General features: G+C 47.6%; 1 long non-coding RNA gene across 1 annotated transcript; it reads left to right on the forward strand.

Annotated features, from left to right (window-relative positions):
• Window positions 1-885: 885 nt before the first annotated feature.
• LOC142071112 (uncharacterized) lies at window positions 886-15,484 on the forward strand. Its single transcript, XR_012667091.1, has 3 exons — window positions 886-1,811; window positions 5,586-9,699; window positions 15,328-15,484. It is a non-coding gene; the product is annotated as an uncharacterized LOC142071112 (long non-coding RNA).
• The last annotated feature ends 3,746 nt before the right edge of the window (window positions 15,485-19,230 follow it).

A 19,230-nucleotide genomic window follows, 5' to 3' on the forward strand; every position in this document is an offset into this window, starting at 1 on the left:
GTAAACATCCTGAAAGACCAATAAAGCAAATCAAGTCAACAGCTCTTTCCAATGGGCATTTGTCCAAATGGCTTCCATTCTCTCATAAGAGTCCCTGGAATTCTTCAATGCAAGGTTGGATTGGATTGCGTGTGCCCCCATGATTTTTGTCAAGGCTAGCCTGCTAAATTGCTAGATTAGACCAGAATGAACAGATGTGTAATTACGATCTCCATCCTGAAAGAGGATCTGAAAGTCTGTCCCACAAACACACATGAAAGCAATGTCTAACTTGAATGCACTGATGACCCAATGGGCAAAAATAGAAATAATCTGAGCAAATTGTACAGCTATTGGGTGCCATATCCAGGGAGATTTATTAGGGGAATGAAATGTGGATTACCTAGGAGTCATGAGAGGTACCATGGAAATTGTATGAGTCTATTCGAAATGCTGAGCAATGTAGTTGTAAATGTGGTAACAAAAACACACCTTGGTTTTTTGGGATGCTGAATAATGTGAATTGAAGCTGGGTTGCCTTCCTTGCCTTATAAACCTGAAGCAACTGTGAGCATGCCTCAAGGGTAATTTTAATGGAATATGAATTGGAAATGGTTGAAGGAGCATTGGCTGTGGAACTCCCATCTTGATTACATTGATTATGCTTTCATAAACCAGAGACAGAAGGTCTATCTATTTAGCCACTCTGTATTCTTGACAGAATAATGGATAAATTATGCTCAAATCAGATCAAGAACAATAGTGTAATCCTCCACAGATGGCTAAAGCTGTAAATGAGAGCTCAAAAAAGGGAAGTCTTTGTGTATGGTGAAAAGCTACAGTAACCAGCTGACTTAGTCTCAGATTTTCCAAGAGTTATATTGCCCCTGTTTTCTGCAATGTAAAGAAAATGTGGCTCAAAAAGAACAGATAGGATGAAATTAGTACTGTTTTAAGGCAGGCATCACCAGTTGGCACTGTTACACATAGTCATCTAAGATTTTTTTCTCAGTGTGCAAGCAAATGCTCACTCTTAGAAAGAATTGCTGTGGTGCAGTGTTGGTTGTTAATTTGGGGGTTATACAATGCCCTGAGGAGAGACAGTGTTCCTCGGACAGGGAGCTGTGTGAGCAGCAGAAGAGTTTGCTCTCTGTCTTGGTCTCTTATTAGATGCAATTGTGGAGACAGATTTGCTTTTTGGGAACAAGGCACTGCTGTTTGGCTGAGTTTCCTGAAAAAAGGGATTGCCCAGCGTGCTTTTTTATCAACTCTGTTCTAGGACTGGTGCATATATGACAACAGAAAAAGTTACTGTCAGAAGGTACTTAGACTCTGCGTCATTGATTTCTTTTCCACTGGGAAGCCGATCTACAAAGCTCTTGGACATCAGCTACCACTCAGCTGAGAGGCAATGCTGATGTCAGAATGGAACATTGGTGTCAGAAGAAGGGGCAATTCTAGTGTTAGGTGTGGGAAGGAGTTTCCAAGGAGAGAAACTGTGAACTGGTCTTCCTGTTGAACGAAGAGCAAATAGTTGAGGCACTTGAGGAATTCAGGGAGGTCCCAGAGGAATAAAAACAGCACCTGGAGGCATTTCAGAAAAGAACGAGAGTTGACCAGAAGATAGAGATCAAATCCAGTCAGCTCTAAATAAAATCTCTGTTGGATCAGAAGCTGAAAAGCTATGAAGTCAGACCTTGAAGCCGAGCTACAAAATGCCGAGTCCAAACTGGTGAAACCAGTTGAAAAGGCAACAAGCAACTTGGAACCTGCTGAGGAACGGAGACAGGAAACCCTACCTACCCAAACACAAATGGACTTCCAAGGGAAAGGTGGGTGAGAGTGAAGCGCATTTAATTCAGGGTAGTTGTTGTTTTCTGAACGTTCCTTGCAAGAGCAATGGTGTTTCAGAATCCTATGCAAAATTTGTTTGTGTCTGTTTGCTTTCACTGTCAGATACCCCTGAAGGGATAAACTGGGAACCAGAGGACTCATACTTTTGGTGGGATTCTGGGGAACATGCAAGAGCTGTTGGGGAGGCTAGGGAGAGACCACACTAGTTTCAAGGCCTAGGCAATTGAATTGGGGTGTCCCCACTGCCAAGAGGGGTGTCAAATATTAGGTGTGCACCAAGAGTGTATGCCTAGAGGTCCAAAGCCCAGGATAGATCCTGAGCCCCAGCAAGCTACAAGCACATGGGATTCAACATTTGGATCCTTCACAGCAGTCTGCGTGTCTGTACCATGCAGCTGGGAGCAAGCCTTCCAGCCCAGACTCACACTAGCTCAGCTTAAGCTAGTGCACTAAAACATAAACATTCTGGCTTGGGCTCTCAAACACATGCTGCTCCCTGGGCTCTGCGAGCTCAGGTGGTTTTTGCTGGAGCTGCAATGTTCACACTGCTATCTTTAGCGTGCTAGCTCAGGTCCAACTAGCGTGAATCTGTTCACCTGAGTTGGTAGGCTTTCCCAGCTCCATTGCAGACATAACCACAGAAGCCAAGATGGGAGAGATCAGACTTCCCCAGCTCACTTCATAATAATAATAAAAAAGAAAAAACTTTGCAGAAGGCTGATGTGCCTCAATTTGACATCAAAGCCTCAATGAACAGTTGGGGAGAAGAGCAGAGAAGGGACTTTCTAGCAGCTAACTTGAGTGGCTGCAGAACAGAAAAGAGACTGAGTTATCTGGCAGTTTGGAAACAGCCATGCATATGAGCTGGCCAGAAGAAGAGGCACACTAGAGACCCCACCTGAACTGGAGAGGACCTCATGAGATATCCATCATATCCAGATACCAGTGAGGACCTGCAAGAAAAAATGGCAATAGACCAATTTATTGATGCACAGCTAGACACAGAGTGAGTTCATGAGTCCCTTGACTTTGCCTGCATAAGGCTTTCTGAATATCAATACACACAATATTTTGGCCAAAAGAATCTCAGTGATTTTCTTAGCTGCAGAAATGCATGTGGCAAGGATTCTTCTAGCACTATAGCTGTTTGTGTTGCTATTCAAGCTGCTGTCTCTGATGACAAGTGTGATTAGGTGCCCAGTGAAATGCAGCCTTTCATATCCATCTTTACTGGTGCTTTTCTCAGAGATAATTATCTGGGATATTTATGGAGAACACAAAAGTTTCCTCTCTGTCTGGTGAATGAAAGTGTCAGTGTCAAATGGTGAATGAAAGACACAGTCTCACCCTAAAGCATCATTTGCGAGGAATTAGTGAAGAAAACTGGAAGCTGATCTGTGGCAGTACTGTGAAAGATATTACATGAGAAAACAAATTTAGTGAAGAACATATTATAGCCTGATTTTTGTAAAAAATACATCAGTCAGGGAACTAGCTAAGAAAGTGAAATCTCTTTCCTGAGGATAAAAGATCACACCAAACATTAAATAATAACAGTGCAGTAAATCAGGTGATGGTGATATCTTAATGCAAGGTCTAGTACAAGTTAGCTCAACTAACACCTGCTGATCTATACAGAATAGAAGTCTGGTTACAACACTAGCCATTAGAAAGCATTCTGAGGAAGAATGGAGTGTGTGTTTACTAAAACAACTGTATATCTTTATACATAACCTCTAACAAATAAAGAAGACACTTGCCTTCAGAATGTGAAATGATTTGAAGTTCTAAACAAAGGACTGCAGAGTTGTCCAAGAGGGTGAGGTTTTCAGAAGTGCCTAAATGATTTAGGAGCACACTTTCAATAGGACTTGTGATTCTAAAGTCACTTCGGCACTTCTGAAATTCTCACCTGGAATATCTGACCTGCGCTCAAACAGATTAAGGACGGTGATTTCAAAAGTGCTCAGCGGTTGGCTTAGCTCTGTTCCCATTGAAGTGACAGAGAATTTTACCATTGATTTCAGTGGCAGCAGATTTAGGCCAATGATGAGCACTTCTGAAAATCCCACCTAAAAATGACTTGAGTGGACATTCGTTCCATTGGGTGTCTAGCAAAATGAGTTTTCTGAAAATGTAGCTCAAAAATGTGGTTTGCCCTGTAAACATATATTGCCATTTTCATGGTATTTTGAAACAAATGACATAAATTTGACTTTTAAACATTCTGGGTACATCACATAGAACCTATTGCCCCCCTATCAGTCCTGGATGGATAAAGCACTGTTAGTCCCTTAACACCAAGTGTATGTACTAACATTCCACCAGTCTCAGGAGAATGTTAATAGGAGCAACACAGCAAGGTGTGGGATGAGGATCAGGAGAGAAAAAGAAGAGAAGACAGGTGTGGGGTAGGACTTAGGGCTTGGCTACACTTACATTTTATAGTGCTCTAACTTGCTGGCTCAGGGGGGTGAAAAATCAGAGCGCTTTAAAGCGCTAGTGTAAACAGGCTCCGAGCGCTGGGAGTCGCGCTCCACCTCATGGAGGTGGATTACCAGGAGCGCTGGGAGAGCTCTCTCCCAGCGCTCGCGTGCGACCACACTAGAACTTCAAAGTGCTGTCACAGGAGTGTTCCTGTGCTTTGACGTTTCCACTGCCGCCATGCCCCTAAATACCTATGAGTTAAGCTTCCCATGCTCTGTGTGGATTAATTATAAGCAGTAAGATACAGCAGGCAGCAATCAGTAATCTGCAGCAAGTGGTAAAGTGCGCAGTCAGAGGTGAAAGTAACTTAAAGGATTTACCGGTACTCTGGAGTCCTGAGCGGGGGGCGTGGCCTTGACCGGAAGAGGTGTGGCCTCAACCAAAAGAGGCGGGCCGGGCCCTTTAAATCAAGATTTAAAGGCCCCGGGACTCTGGCTGCGGCTGGCAGCCCCGGGCCTTTAAATCACCTCCAGAGCTACCAGCTGCAGAGGTGGCTGAGAGCCCCGGGGCTCAGGGGTGATTTAAAGGGCCCCGGGCTCTGGCCACCACTACCACAGCGGGGCTCCGGGCCCTTTAAAGCGCCACTGGAGCCCTGCCACCGCTACCCCAGGGGCTCCCCGCAGCGGCCGGAGCCCCAGGCCCTTTAAGGCACCGCCGGAGCCCTAGCACCACTACCGCAGGAACTCCGGCAGCGGGCCCCACTCCCCACTCCCTCCATCCTCCTCTCCCTCTGGCGCTCACTCTCCCCACCCTCACTCACTCATTTTCATCAAGCTGGCTCAGGGGGCTGGGGTACAGGAGAGGGTGAGGACTCTGGCTGGGGGGTGCAGGCTCTGAAGTGGGGCCAGAAATGAGGAGTTCAGAGTGCTGGAGGGGGTTCTGGGCTGGGGGGTGGAGCTGAGGAGTTTGGAATATGGGGGAGACTTCAGGCTGAGGCAGGGGGTTGGGGTGTGGGAGGAGGTACGGGCTCTGGCCTGGGGATGTGGGTTCCAGGGTGGGGCCAGAAATGAGGGGTTCAGGGTGTGGGAGGGGGTTTGGGGCTGGGGCTGAGGGGTTCAGAGTGCGTGAGGGGGCTCTGGGCTGGGGTAGGGGGTTTGGATATGGTGGGGGGGTGAGGACAAGATCTGGATTTCTAATGTAGAAAGCGAGCAGAAAACATTTTTGACTAAAACCTTTCCAGCCGTCTTCATACCTCATGACAAAAGAGGAAATGGCATTCCCACCCCCCACCTGGCCACTTATTTTTTCCTTTATTTTCTCTGCAGAACTCCTGAGAGGTGTAAAAGAAAATGCCACTCAGAATGAAAGAAATCGCTATGTGAGAAGTCTTTCCCCCTCAATTATGTTCTTTCATAGTAATGATTTTTATGAGAACTAACCACGGATGCTGGCTGAGCCAGGGAGCCTAAGAGCTGGATTTTGAATTAAATGCTTCAAGGATAGCTTTTCAAGATGAGATATTAGGCTGAAGCAGTATTAATGAGTTCAGCCATTAATGTTTTCAGCCAATGAGCTGGGGTTCTGAATAGGTCTGAACTTATACAGGGTTGAATCTGTTGTGGAGCTGGGAACCAAAAGCAAAACTCCCAGGACCTTGGACTTTAGGTTATCCAGCAACAGAAAGGGGTTTTCCTAGGAGGCCATTTTCCGAAGCACATAGTGAGAGTATGAACGTGCTGTCATTGAATCATAGAATCTCAGGGTTGGAAGGGACCTCAGGAGGTGATCTAGTCCAACCCCCTGCTCAAAGCAGGACCAATCCCCAGCTAAATCATCTAAACATATCAGTGTGCTGAGCTGGTGAATTTTAGATGGACCTACTAGGCAGGCAAGAGTGCAGATTACCTGCATTCAGATTCAGAGAAAGAGGGGGCTTAGAGGTGTTTGGAAAATACAAAGAGCAGCATGTTCATGGAGTCACTCACACAGACTTTAGCCTGTGTGTGAGCTCTGGAAAGTAAACACAGATCACATTAAGGTCTCTAAGAATGAGTGTCTGGAAGTTTTGTTGAGATGTTCTTCTCTTTCCATGCCATGAACCTTTTCGAGGGTAAGAACATATCTTACTAGATAGGGTCTGTGATGTGGATATTTGACACTTCCTTCTCAAGTTTCTGACTGCATCATAAAGGTGTGTTCACTCAGTGTTATTTTGGGGAAGTGCTTTAATGATAATATGTCCAGTACAGATGGAGCTGACTGAATCTATTAGCTGTGCAGCCAGGAGAGTGTTTGAAAAAGAAGCCTCAGAGCATAGCAGAATATTTGTCTTATTCCTACACAAACAGGAAGACTCTGCCACGGAGGTGCAACCCCTCGATGTCCTGTACCATAGAAATCCATGCTGTATCACACGAACAAGCACTGAACAGACCCAATATCAAGGCATTTGAGAGAAGAGTCTGACAAAAATATTCCTTTGTTTTACTCACAATTGTAAATGTACTCAACAGCTGGAAAAAGATGTTAACGTTATGACCACCTCTCTGTGCCTGTAAGCAGCACACGCTGACCTTGAAAACTGACCTGGCCATTTTGTTAATGGAGCCAGTAAAAGCCGCAGCAGCAAATGAAACAGAGTCAAGCCAGGGAAATGTATTTTATGCAGATGTGAAAGTATAACATGTGCTTTGTTTTAAATGTAGTTTGTTGTCAATGTGCTTCAGACATTTTGTATTGAAAATATAAATAATGCTTTTCACATTGCTTCCATCAGAAGGTTTCAGCTTCATAAATATTGATGAAATAATTCTCATACTAAACTGTGAGCTAGGGAAGTGCTACATGTTCAGGTGGGAAAACTTAGGGACCCAGGGGAAATGAATTTACAGAGGTCCGGTTAGGGGGCTTATTCCTTCACCCACTTACTTCCCTGATCCTTCTCGCATGAACAGAGAGCAACAATACCCGAAGTCCAAAGGTACAAACAATTCGATGTTTATTGGGGTGAACTTCCAGCAAGCATGATTCCAGTTTCCTTCCTTAGTATCCTCCTTCCCAGCTCTGACACCACAAAGCCTTACACTTGTGTCCCTGTTCCCATTACTACCCTTAGCCAAACATGATTCCAACTTCCTTATTCCCATTCCCTGTTCCCATTTCCCCCTTTAGCAAAACATGATTCCAATTTTCTTACCCCCATTCCCTGTTCCCATCTCCCTCACCCACATGCACATGCCCATGCCCATGCCCACCCCCACCCACTCACTTCCTCATTGACTACAGATTATAGTAAAACTTGAGTTCTGCTTAGCTATACCTTAACCAATCATTTTCCTGAAATTTAACTAACCAATCCTAACATATTGTAACATGATTATGTAACCAATTATATCCCACCACCTTAATTAGTTTACACCCAGCAAAATTAATTATACAGCAGACAGGAACAATCACAGAACCAGACAGAGATTATACAGACAAACAATAGCAAAGTGGGAACTACAATGACAAGACAACACAGAAGTGAGGATTTCACATCCCAGCTATTGATAAGTGAGTTCTTGCCAGACAGGATGCTATCAAACTAAGTTTCCTTTTACATTTTCTAGGCACTTCCCTTTCTCTGGAGGTGATAGGAATACAATCCTGTCCTGATAGTGCCTAACAGCCCAATAGCACCTTATTTCAATGTGACTAGTTTGGAATGTGAGGATGTGACTGTTCGCTTCCCAGCTTATGGCTGCCTCTGCTGCTTAGCCAAAGGCCTTAGCCTAAGAACAGGGCCTCAGACTGTCACAGTAAGAGAAGGCCCTTACACCAGCAGATAGTGATTTTGATTCTTTCTTTTATACCTCTATAATTAGCCAAGTGATAAGAATACACCTAAATTCTTAGAGTATAGGCCTTTACAGACAGGCCTGAATATCTATATCCTAACAGGTCACATGGAAATCTGGCCAAGTTTGCAATAAAAATCAGATCTGATTCCCAGGCCTGTGCTTCAGCTACAAGGCCACTTTTTCTGAAAGTTCCCTGAAAATGTAACATGTGGATTGGGAACCAAAGCCCAGCTCCACAAAGGTACGTAGGCACTTCATGCCTAGATTTAGGCACCACTTCAATCCACAAAACTCCTGTTCAGCTGCCATCTAACCCTGTAGGTGCCTCAACTCATTCAGTGCCTAAATTTTCACTGTAAATGGTCTCTAGCTGCCTCAGTTTCTACCTCTGGGCATGGGCACCTTTGCCTCCCTCTAGGCACCTGGTTGTCTATCTCCCACCTAAGCCTCAGCGCAATTCTCATACCAGGTGAAGACAGGTGTTCCCCTGCCTATCTCACCTGTGGGGTATAAGCCAAGCACACCTAGCCCTCACAAAAAGATCAGAAGAATGAGTCTTCCCTATAGCCCAGTGGTTAACCTTTTGCCTGGGATGCAGGAGACCCCCTGTGAATTCATCCCTCTGCCTGAGGGGAAGGGATTTGAACAGGGGACTCCCTCCTCAGTGCCCTACCCACTGGCCTATGGGATATTCTGGTGTAGGATCCTTCCGTCTCTCTTGTTTCATAGATTCATAGATGGTTAGGGTTGGAAGGGACCTCAGGAGGTCATCTAGTCCAACCCCCTGCTTGAAGCAGGACCAATCCCCAATTTTTGCTCCAGATCCCTAAACGGCCCCCTCAAGGATTGAACTCACAACCCTGGGTTTAGCAGGCCAATGCTCAAACCACTGAGCTATCCCTCCCCCCCAAAGTGTTGACGCTGTTCCACTTTGTACCAAATAATGAGTGGGCCACCAAGTGTGAGAATGATTCCAGTAGTAGGGCTGATAGAAGACCCTTGTACAAATCCCTTCTCCTCATCAAGCAAAGCCGGGAATTGAGCTGGGGTCTCCCACATGAGTGCCCTTATCATTGCGCTAAAGGATTTGTTTTATGTGGAGTTAGGTGCATGTTGCTAGCATTCTTGCAAGAAAGAGCTTCAGTGTCTGTGACGTTATGAGTAAATATAATATCTCATTGAAAGGTGACAGGGTCAGAAAGAGTTAATTAACTCACAGACTAACCTGACCCGTGGCCGAACTTTAGAGACTGGTTAGGAAGATATGTAAATCATAGAATCATAGAATATCAGGGCTGGAAGGGACCTCAGGAGGTCATCTAGTCCAACCCCCTGCTCAAAGCAGGACCAATCTCCAATTTTTGCCCCAGATCTCCAAATGGCCCCCTCAAGGATTGAACTCACAACCCTGGGTTTAGCAGGCCAATGCCAATGAACAGAGCTTCGAAATGCAAGCCTGTATTGTTAGAGATAGAAGAGTAGATGTTTGCTCAGGTCTTGTAAGCAAACAAGTCTTGTCTATGGCTATAGCTTTGATTCAAAGATCAAAAAAGGAAAATTAACATTTAGGAAGATACTTCAGTGAAATAGTAGTATTGTCTATGGGTATGTCTACACTACGGAATAAGGTTGAATTTATAGAAGTCGGTTTTTTAGAAATCGGTTTTATAAATTCGAGTGTGTGTGTCCCCACAGAAAATGCTCTAAGTGCATTAAGTGCATTAACTCGGCGGAGCGCTTCCACAGTACCGAGGCAAGCGTCGACTTCCGGAGCGTTGCACTGTGGGTAGCTATCCCACAGTTCCCGCAGTCTCCGCTGCCCATTGGAATTCTGGGTTGAGATCCCAATGCCTGATGGGGCTAAAACATTGTCGCGGGTGGTTCTGGGTACATATCGTCAGCCCCCCGTTCCCTCCCTCCCCCCGTGAAAGCAAGGGCAGACAATCATTTCGCGCCTTTTTTCCTGAGTTACCTGTGCAGACGCCATACCATGGCAAGCATGGAGCCCGCTCAGGTAACCGTCACCCTATGTCTCCTGGGTGCTGGCAGACGCGGTACAGCATTGCTACACAGTAGCAGCAACCCCTTGCCTTGTGGCAGCAGACGGTACAGTACGACTGGTAGCCGTCATCGTCATGTCTGAGGTGCTCCTGGTCGCCTCTGTGAGGTCGATCAGGAGCGCCTGGGCAGACATGGGCACAGGGACTAAATTTGGAGTGACTTGACCAGGTCATTCTCTTTAGTCCTGCAGTCAGTCCTATTGAACCGTCTTATGGTGAGCGGGCAGGCGATACGGACTGCTAGCAGTCGTACTGTACCATCTTCTGCCGAGCAGCCATGAGATGTGGATGGCATGCAGTCCTTCTGCACCGTCTGCTGCCAGCCAAAGATGTAAAAGATAGATGGAGTGGATCAAAACAAGAAATAGACCAGATTTGTTTTGTACTCATTTGCTTCCCCCCCTCCCCTGTCTAGAGGACTCATTCTTCTAGATCACACTGCAGTCACTTACAGAGAAGGTGCAGCGAGGTAAATCTAGCCATGTATCAATCAGAGGCCAGGCTAACCTTCTTGCTCCAATAAGGACAATAACTTAGGTGCACCATTTCTTATTGGAACCCTCCGTGAAGTCCTGCCTGAAATACTCCTTGATGTAAAGCCACCCCCTTTGTTGATTTTAGCTCCCTGAAGCCAACCCTGTAAGCGCCCCTCCCAGCGTCAGAGCAATGGCAAACAATCGGGCATCTGAGAGTGCTGTCCAGAGCAGTCACAATGGAGCACTCTGATGGGGCTAAAACATTGTCGCGGGTGGTTCTGGGTACGTGTCGTCAGGCCCCCGTTCCCTCCCTCCCTCCGTGAAAGCAAGGGCAGACAATCATTTCGCGCCTTTTTTCCTGAGTTACCTGTGCAGACGCCATACCACAGCAAGCATGGAGCCCGCTCAGGTAACCGTCACCCTATGTCTCCTGGGTGCTGGCAGACGCGGTACGGCTTTGCTGCACAGTAGCAGCAACCCCTTGCCTTCTGGCAGCAGACGGTGCAATACGACTGGTAGTCGTCCTCATCGTGTCCGAGGTGCTCCTGGCCACGTCGGCTGGGAGCGCCTGGGCAGACATGGGCGCAGGGACTAAATTTGGAGTGACTTGACCAGGTCATTCTCTTTAGTCCTGCAGTCAGTCCTATTGAACCGTCTTATGGTGAGCGGGCAGGCGATACGGACTGCTAGCAGTCGTACTGTACCATCTTCTGCCAGGCAGGCAAGAGATGAGGATTGCTAGCAGTCGTATTGCACCATCTTCTGCCAGGCAGGCAAGAGATGGGGATGGCTAGCAGTCGTACTGTACCATCTTCTGCCGAGCAGCCATGAGATGTGGATGGCATGCAGTCCTTCTGCACCGTCTGCTGCCAGCCAAAGATGTAAAAGATAGATGGAGTGGATCAAAACAAGAAATAGACCAGATTTGTTTTGTACTCATTTGCCTCCTCCCCTGTCTAGGGGACTCATTCCTCTAGGTCACACTGCAGTCACTCACTGAGAAGGTGCAGCGAGGTAAATCTAGCCATGTATCAATCAGAGGCCAGGCTAACCTCCTTGTTCCAATAACAACGATAACTTAGGTGCACCATTTCTTATTGGAACCCTCCGTGCAGTCCTGCCTGAAATACTCCTTGATGTACAGGCACCCCCTTTGTTGATTTTAGCTCCCTGAAGCCAACCCTGTAAGCCGTGTCGTCAGTCGCCCCTCCCTCCGTCAGAGCAACGGCAGACAATCGTTCCGCGCCTTTTTTCTGTGCGGACGCCATACCACGGCAAGCATGGAGCCCGCTCAGCTCACTTTGGCAATTAGGAGCACATTAACCACCACACGCATTATTCAGCAGTATATGCAGCACCAGAACATGGCAACGCGATACCGGGCGAGGAGGCGACGTCAGCGCGGTCCCGTGAGTGATCAGGACATGGACACAGATTTCTCTGAAAGCATGGGCCCTGACAATGCATGCATCATGGTGCTAATGGGGCAGGTTCATGCTGTGGAACGCCGATTCTGGGCTCGGGAAACAAGCACAGACTGGTGGGACCGCATAGTGTTGCAGGTCTGGGACGATTCCCAGTGGCTACGAAACTTTCGCATGCGTAAGGGCACTTTCATGGAACTTTGTGACTTGCTTTCCCCTGCCCTGAAGCGCATGAATACCAAGATGAGAGCAGCCCTCACAGTTGAGAAGCGAGTGGCGATAGCCCTGTGGAAGCTTGCAACGCCAGACAGCTACCGGTCAGTTGGGAATCAATTTGGAGTGGGCAAATCTACTGTGGGGGCTGATGCAAGTAGCCCACGCAATCAAAGATCTGCTGATATCAAGGGTAGTGACCCTGGGAAATGTGCAGGTCATAGTGGATGGCTTTGCTGCAATGGGATTCCCTAACTGTGGTGGGGCTATAGACGGAACCCATATCCCTATCTTGGCACCGGAGCACCAAGCCGCCGAGTACATAAACCGCAAGGGGTACTTTTCGATAGTGCTGCAAGCTCTGGTGGATCACAAGGGACGTTTCACCAACATCAACGTGGGATGGCCGGGAAAGGTGCATGATGCTCGCATCTTCAGGAACTCTGGTCTGTTTCAAAAGCTGCAGGAAGGGACTTTATTCCCAAACCAGAAAATAACTGTTGGGGATGTTGAAATGCCTATATGTATCCTTGGGGACCCAGCCTACCCCTTAATGCCATGGCTCATGAAGCCGTACACAGGCAGCCTGGACAGTGGTCAGGAGCTGTTCAACTACAGGCTGAGCAAGTGCAGAATGGTGGTAGAATGTGCATTTGGACGTTTAAAGGCGCGCTGGCGCAGTTTATTGACTCGCTTAGACCTCAGCGAAACCAATATTCCCACTGTTATTACTGCTTGCTGTGTGCTCCACAATATCTGTGAGAGTAAGGGGGAGACGTTTATGGCGGGGTGGGAGGTTGAGGCAAATCGCCTGGCTGCTGGTTACGCGCAGCCAGACACCAGGGCAGTTAGAAGAGCACAGGAGGGCGCGGTACGCATCAGAGAAGCTTTGAAAACCAGTTTCATGACTGGCCAGGCTACGGTGTGAAAGTTCTGTTTGTTTCTCCTTGATGAACCCCCCCACCCCTTGGTTCACTCTATTTCCCTGTAAGCTAACCACCCTCCCCTCCTCCCTTTAATCATTGCTTGCAGAGCCAATAAAGTCATTGTTGCTTCACATTCATGCATTCTTTATTCATTCATCACACAAATAGGGGGATGACTACCAAGGTATCCCAGGAGGGGTGGTGGAGGAGGGAAGGAAAATGCCACACAGCACTTTAAGCACAGCACTTTAAAAGTTTACAACTTTAAAATTTATTGAATGACAGCCTTCTTTTTTTGGGGCAATCCTCTGTGGTGGAGTGGCTGGTTGGCCGGAGGCCCCCCCACCGCGTTCTTGGGCGTCTGGGTGTGGAGGCTATGGAACTTGGGGAGGAGGGCGGTTGGTTACAGAGGGGCTGCAGTGGCAGTCTGTGCTCCAGCTGCCTTTGCTGCAGCTCAACCATACACTGGAGCATACTGGTTTGGTCCTGCAGCAGCCTCAGCATTGAATCCTGCCTCCTCTCATCACGCTGCCGCCACCTTTGAGCTTCAGCCCTGTCTTCAGTCCGCCACTTACTCTCTTCAGCCCGCCACTTACTCTCTTCAGCCCGCCACCTCTCCTCCCGGTCATTTTGTGCTTTCCTGCACTCTGACATTATTTGCCTCCACGCATTCGTCTGTGCTCTGTCAGTGTGGGAGGACAGCATGAGCTCGGAGAACATTTCATCGCGAGTGCGTTTTTTTTTCTTTCTAAGCTTCACTAGCCTCTGGGAAGGAGAAGATCCTGTGATCATTGAAACACATGCAGCTGGTGGAGAAAAAAAAAGGGACAGCGGTATTTAAAAAGACACATTTTATAAAACAGTCGCTACACTCTTTCAGGGTAAACCTTGCTGTTAACATTACATACATAGCACATGTGCTTTCGTTACAAGGTCGCATTTTGCCTCCTCCCACCGCGTGAACGGATTTTGGTTGAATGCCAGCAAACATACACTGCAATGCTTTGTTCTACAGTGATTCCCCAGTACGTGTTGCTGGCCTGGAGTGGTAAAGTGTCCTACCATGAAGGACGAAATAAGGCTGCCCTCCCCAGAAACCTTTTGCAAAGGCAGAACCGCAAATGCCAGGGCAAAGTAATCCTTTCACATGCTTGCTTTTAAACCATGTATAGCATTTTAAAAGGTACACTCACCAGAGGTCCCTTCTCCGCCTGCTGAGTCCAGGAGGCAGCCTTGGGTGGGTTCGGGGGGTACTGGCTCCAGGTCTAGGGTGAGAAACAGTTCCTGGCTGTCGGGAAAACCGGTTTCTCCGCTTGCTTGCTGTGAGCTATCTACAACCTCCTCCTCATCATCTTCTTCGTCCCCAAAACCTACTTCTGTATTGCCTCCATCTCCATTGAAGGAGTCAAACAACACGGCTGGGGTAGTGGTGGCTGAACCCCCTAAAATGGCATGCAGCTCATCATAGAAGCGGCATGTTTGGGGCTCTGACCCAGAGCGGCTGTTCGCCTCTCTGGTTTTCTGGTAGGCTTGCCTCAGCTCCTTCAGTTTCACGCGGCACTGCTTCGGGTCCCTGTTATGGCCTCTGTCCTTCATGCCCTGGGAGATTTTCAGAAAGGTTTTGGCATTTCGAAAACTGGAACGGAGTTCTGATAGCACGGATTCCTCTCCCCAAACAGCGATCAGATCCCGTACCTCCCGTTCAGTCCATGCTGGAGCTCTTTTGCGATTCTGGGACTCCATCATGGTCACCTGTGCTGATGAGCTCTGCATGGTCACCTGCAGCTTGCCACGCTGGCCAAACAGGAAATGAGATTCAAAAGTTCGCAGTTCTTTTCCTGTCTACCTGGCCAGTGCATCTGAGTTGAGAGCGCTGTCCAGAGCGGTCACAATGGAGCACTCTGGGATAGCTCCCGGAGGCCAATACCATCGAATTGTGTCCACAGTACCTCAAATTCGAGCCGGCAACGTCGATTTAAGCGCTAATCCACTTGTCAGGGGTGGAGTAAGGAAATCGATTTTAAGAACCCTTTAAGTCGAAATAAAGGGCTTCATTGTGTGGACGGGTGCAGGTTTAAATCGATTTAACGCTGCTAAATTCGACCTAAAGTCCTAGTGTAGACCAGGGCTATGTCTCTTTGAAGGTTGTGATAACCTGTGTCTGAACTGTTTAATGGATAAATTATCCTGTGCTAATTGCCATGATGTTTGGAAGAAGGAAAGTTAAGCCTATCGTTTTCTCAGGCCAAATGGCTGCAGGAAATGTATAAAAACCTTGGGACACGATCTCTCAGATCTGCTTTGGGTTTCAAGAGCAGGAAATCTTAAGCCATAAGTATTGAGATCCCCAGTCACTGACTGGAGTCACCCTGAATATGGACACTGGTCTATAACATATGGACTATTTCTAAAAGGACTTTTGGCAACTACAAATTCATCTCTGCTATGTATCTGAACCTCAAGAATTGAATTCAAGTCTGTATGTATATTGATCTTTTAACCAACACTCTCTCTCTTTTCTTTTTTAATAAATTTTAGTTTAGTTAATAAGAATTGACTGTAAGCGTGTATTTGTTGTAAGATCTAAGTTATTATTTGACCTGGGTCTGGGGCTTGGTCCTTTGGGATCAGGAGAACCTTTTCTTTTATATGATGAAATAAGATTTTCAGAGTTTATCGTCATATGTTTGACATGTGTGTCTGGATGGAGACCTGAGGCTGGGTACTTTAAGGGAACTGCATTGTTTGGACTTCTGAGTAACCAGTGAGGTACTATAGAAGCTGTTTTGTGCTGGCTTCATAGGCATGCACACGGGGTGTGCCGGGTGTGCCCAGGCACACCCTAATGCAGGGCACAGCTCTAGGGGGGGGGCTGCATGCTCCCACGGGGCAGCGTGTCTGGCTCTGCGCTGAGCCAAACGCTGCTAGGAGCCTCATGGGGTTGGATAAGGGGTGGGGGCAGTCAGGGGACAGAGAGCAGGGTGGGTTGGATACATAGGCGGCGAGATGGGCCGTGGTGCCCATGCTCCACTGTTTGGCAACGTGTGGGGCGTGCAGCACTCTCACCTCAGGGGCGGCTTCCCCCTCCCCGGCGTCCCTGCGCACGCTGCCTCTCAGAGCTGACCCGGTTCCCAGCCCATTGGCCAGGAACCTGGCCAATGGGAGCTGTGGGGGGGCGGTGCCAGAGCTGCCTGACCACGCCTCCCCAGCAGGGAGGGGGAGGGAGCTGCATGCAGAGAGAGGAGCAGGAGTCTGTCACTGTCAGACACAGATGGGGGGGCATTGTGGGGGCAGACAAACAGATGGAGCCGGGGGCAGGAGAAGGGAGCAGCGGTGGGCACCCTGGGGCTGATATAAAATACACAGTACAGAGGGGGCTTCCTGGGGAGGTGGGGGGGTATAGCAACACTCCCTTCCCCCATAGACCAGACCCAGGCTGCAGCTGGCTCTGTCTATCACTCCCCCCAACCCCACAGAGACCCACACAACCCTCTGCCCCCATGGAAGATTCCCCACCAGCCCCTGTGCCCCCATCACCCCTCTCCAGAGAGCCCCCCCTTTTTGCCTCCAGAGACAGCTCCCCTCCCTCCTGCCTCCCCTGCTCCCCAGCTCCCTACCATCTCCCCCTTTGCCTTCCCCCTCCCGCCCCCAGCTCATTGGCCAGGAGGCTCCCAGACCATTGGCCACCAAGGCCAATGGGAGCTGCACCTCAGGCAGGGGGCCTGCTTGCAGATGGAGACCTGCCCGGCTGTGCCTCTACAGCACAGGGAGGGGGAGCCACAGGTGAGCAAACCCCGGTCATCCTCATCACAAACACAGCAATTCTCTGGGTATTTAATTTCACTGAGGCAAGTAATTTAATCTACTCTTCCTTTCCAGACAGTGTGTGGCTTTTCCTGTATGAAAACTTACAATTTCTTTGCAAAGAAGTCCAGTTATAGTTTTTCACTTGAGAAGTACATTTTCTGGTTGTTCATAAGCTCATTTATTTTGTTAACTCAGTTTCATAGGGAATTTTAAAAGTCACTTGAATTGTAACTGTTTGCATCCGATGAAGTGAGCTGTAGCTCACGAAAGCTTATGCTCAAATAAATTGGTTAGTCTCTAAGGTGCCACAAGTCCTCCTTTTCTTTTTCGAATACAGACTAACACGGTTGCTACTCTGAAACCTGTTTTTTTCCATTGGTACAAAACCACATGGAAGATGTGCAGATTTTTATTTCTGTGGGCCAAACCACTACCCTATGTAGAAATGTAAATGTCAGAGCTAGAAAAGCTCTGCAAGGGTATGGGTCCCTCAGGAATTGTCCTCCAGTCATTCATTCTTCTGGGCATTCCATTCTATTGTTCCTTCTTACAGTGATAGAGATCAGTGTCTCCACCCACAGGGGAGATGCAGAAGACTGGGCCAACCCTGCAGCCACTCTGCCTCTACCCTTGTTCTCTGTCTGCTCCTTCTACCAGCCCCTTTGGTCTCCCTGGGATTCCCCCTACCCTTACTCCCTCTGGGTCTTCTTTCTCTGGAGCTTCTCACGAAGTAAAGTTGTTGTTACAGGTTCTTATCTCTGTAATGTATTTAATTTTGATGTATTTATTAAGTGTTAATTAATGCACTATGGGAGTCCCCCTTCAGCCCTCTGTATAAATTGATCCTCTTCTTTCCATATGTTTTGCCCATAGGGTTTTCTGCAGCCCTAGGGCAGCCAGCAATAACACCTGAGCCTTTGCAATGGGGTGAAGGAAGGGGACCATGAGATCCCTATTTATGTGATTTGCAAGAAATGTTATAATTACTTAGGGTACCAAATGTGTTTAAATGATATAAGTGCCTTGTAAAATCCTAAAGCAAGCTCATTTTCATTTCTCAGATAATAATCTCATAGATAGTATACACACATTTTTCATGAATTATATGAGTTGATTTTATTATTAATTAATTATTATTATTATTTATTATTAACTAGGTTACTGGTTTTTTTCAGTGTAGAAAATTGTGTGCTATTTTGCAGGTTGAATGACTGAATGACATAATACCCCCCTACCTCCCCCAATGTCCATCACTAAGTCCAATAACTTTGTCAAGTGTCCGTTGCACAACAGGGTGGTGTCTAGCCCTGTCCCATTCTTCAGGGGGACAAGGGGTCCAGGGCAGCCTGGGGAGTTAGTGGGGGGCCTGGCGCTGGCAGCAGCAAGTGGCCTGGCCCCAGCCCACTCTGCTCCACCCCACCGGCTCCCAGCGTTGCTCAGGGGTGGGGGTTTGGGGGAAGGGGTTGAGTGGGGGCGGGGGGAAAGGAGGTGGGGGGGGCGTGCTGGGGCCAGGTTGCTCGCTGGTGCCAGGCCCCCCGCTAAGCCACCAGGCTGCCCTGGACCCTGTGTCCCCCTGAAGAATGGGACAGGGCTAGGAATCGGATCGGTCTTCCATATTCCAGGCCTTTTACAAATCTATTCAATACTTTGCAGTCTTACCTGTTAGAAGCTGTTCATGTGAAAGAGCCTTTTCGAAACTAGCACATGTAAAAAACAAACTAAGAAGTACAATGTCCCAACAGCACCTCGACTCACTCATGATTTTGTACACTGAACAAGAATTGGCTTCGTCAGTTAATTACAATGATGTGACTGAGGAATTTAAGTCCATAACACCTGGTGAGTGACGTCTCATTCTCTAGGATAGGAAGATGAAGAAACCTTAATCTGTTTTGGTCTATTTGGGTTAGCTCATTATCTGGTTAAAGATAAAGATCATGAAAATTGACTGTATCTTTGTATACGTTTAGTTAAGTTTTAGTTTCTTTAGTTTGTTTGATGAATAAAAATAATGTCCCTTATGACTGAGTATTCAATAAATGTTCACCTTTAAAAAAAAAAATTCCCTGGGTGCACACCCTAATGAAATGTGCTGCGCACACCTATAGCTGGCTTGGTGAATCTAAGTATTGGAATATCCACCAGCATTTGTTTGCAGTTCACCCTGATTGAGTGACCTCAGCTGGCTCCCACAGGCCGCACCGTCACAGTGTCTAAGTCTA

Source organism: Caretta caretta, chromosome 2, assembly GCF_965140235.1.
Source record: "Caretta caretta isolate rCarCar2 chromosome 2, rCarCar1.hap1, whole genome shotgun sequence".
Classification (NCBI taxonomy): Eukaryota; Metazoa; Chordata; order Testudines; family Cheloniidae; genus Caretta; species Caretta caretta.